This window comes from Galeopterus variegatus, unplaced genomic scaffold (genome assembly GCF_000696425.1).
Source record: "Galeopterus variegatus unplaced genomic scaffold, G_variegatus-3.0.2 Scaffold3470, whole genome shotgun sequence".
NCBI classification, from domain to species: Eukaryota; Metazoa; Chordata; class Mammalia; order Dermoptera; family Cynocephalidae; genus Galeopterus; species Galeopterus variegatus.
Window position 1 is genome coordinate 136,634 of NW_007729581.1, and position 2,102 is coordinate 138,735.

Sequence of the window (2,102 nt, forward strand, 5' to 3'; positions counted from 1 at the left end):
CACACACACACACACACACACACACACACACACACACACGCCCTCCTGCACAGGTATGTCTTAGTTACCGTAATCTACTCAGAGTAGTCAGCTACTCTGATCAGAATGAATCAGAATGCACTTGCAATGGTGTTTTGGTTCAAAGCTTCCAGTTCCAACTTTACTGCTCTTTCTTGCAGAATTTAAGAAGCTTTCTAAGGCCTTCCCCCCCACCCCCCCGCGAACCTTTTCATCGGTTGACCTCGCCCTGGCTAGCACCAGGAAGCAAGACCATGAGAAAGTAATTAGAGTTCTCAGCGTCTATGCTGCTCATTCTTTCTTTTTATTTATTTCTGTTCTTTTCTTTCTTTAGCCAAATTTATTTTTCAGTAATCATACCAATTTGTGGACTCAAGTACTCTTTGTAAACCATTCATTCCTTTATGTTACAATCTTTCCCTCCTGGTCAGTTGCACTGGTTCTTTTATCAGTTTCCCATTCTGAATTGATTTAACAAATTGTTCATTTATTCATTAATTTAATCGGCAAATGCTGTGTTAAATTTTACCTTTAAAAATGTGCTCTTAAATTTACTATCGATGAAGTCACTTACAATTTTTAGTAACTCATAGCACATTGATCTGTTTGTGTTGTTGCTGTGCACATTGCTTTTATTATATGTATATTCAGATATTTCTATCTTGTTCTACTTTCATTAATATCAAAACTCTCCCCTGACATGGTGATTTTCAATGTTTCTCTTTTCCTGTCCTGGACTCGCAGAGCCCTTTGCATACGCCACTCTACAGCACCCATCTCACACTGCTTTGTGACATCATTATGATTTTGTGTCTTATTTCCCCTTCTAGATGTACTGACAGCCCAGTGTCTGCCTGCCCCCTCTCAAAGATCACTTTTTCTGGTATCCTTGAGGAAAAGGGTTTTGTTTCAAGGGCACAGTCCCGAACCGTCCTTCCTCCACATGGTGCTGCTGCCAGCCATGCTGGCCTCGAGGCGGGGCTGTACGTCTTTTTATTGTCCTCACCCTTGGTTTCCTTCGACACCATTTACACAGACTGTCATGCATAGTATATTTTTATGGGAGTCGTAGAAGGGCTGACAACATAGTGCAACAGACAACTTGGAAGTGAACATGAGACATCACCGTCCTGAAGTTCCCAGGCCATCTCCATTACAGAGAAATTTTCCCAGAAAGAAACTTTCTTTCCTTTGATTCTGGCTTACCGTCATCTTCTCAGGTCCCCCTTCCTCCCTCGCCCCTCCTCATATGTCCCGACATCTCTGCCTTGTGGGGTCGCCCCTTCTCTTTCACATTGATTCTCTTCATGTCCCCTCACTTTATTCCACAGAGAAATCGTGCTCTCTCGGTCTACCACATCCAAGCTACGCCTTTCTCAGCCACAAAGTTCCATCAGAGGGTTTTCCTAAACTATAATGTTATCTACCCTGAAAATCAATTTTGCAACTTCCTTATAGAAGTGTCTGTAATCAGTTTTTGTTTTAAACAGCATTTTTTTCCCTTACCATTGCAAATGTGGGGACCATATCTTATTCCACATTACTCACGGTGACCTGCACTTCGGAGGCTCTAATTTTGCTATACTCTGTTGTTCTTGTTTAGCACCAACACTTGCATCTCAATTGCATGCAAAAAGGAAAGGGAGGAAAAGGTGGGACACAACATTAACTCCGAGGCTTCTAGCTCAGATGATCAGGTGGCTGGGAAACCATCGACCTCTGCTTAAGACACACAGGAGGAGGAGCTCCTTTCGTATGGGGAAAAGAGTTCAAATATGAACATGTTAAACTTGAGGCATCTATAGAGCATCAGATAATATACCCAGTAGGCCATAGGAGTAAGATGTTGGTACTCAAGAGAGAAGCGATTTGTCTCTTGACTTGGGCATCAAGTTAAGCTATAAGAGAAGCCACTCAGAATGCCAAGGAAAAGAAAACACCAACAATGAGAGATAAGGTAATAGATATAGAAGTCAGCGAATAAATGTTGATCCCGGAGATAATAGAACCAATGGAAACAGATGCAATAATCTAATAAATAGCAAAAGAAATGTAGGAAAAAAACACTAGAAGGATTTCCATAA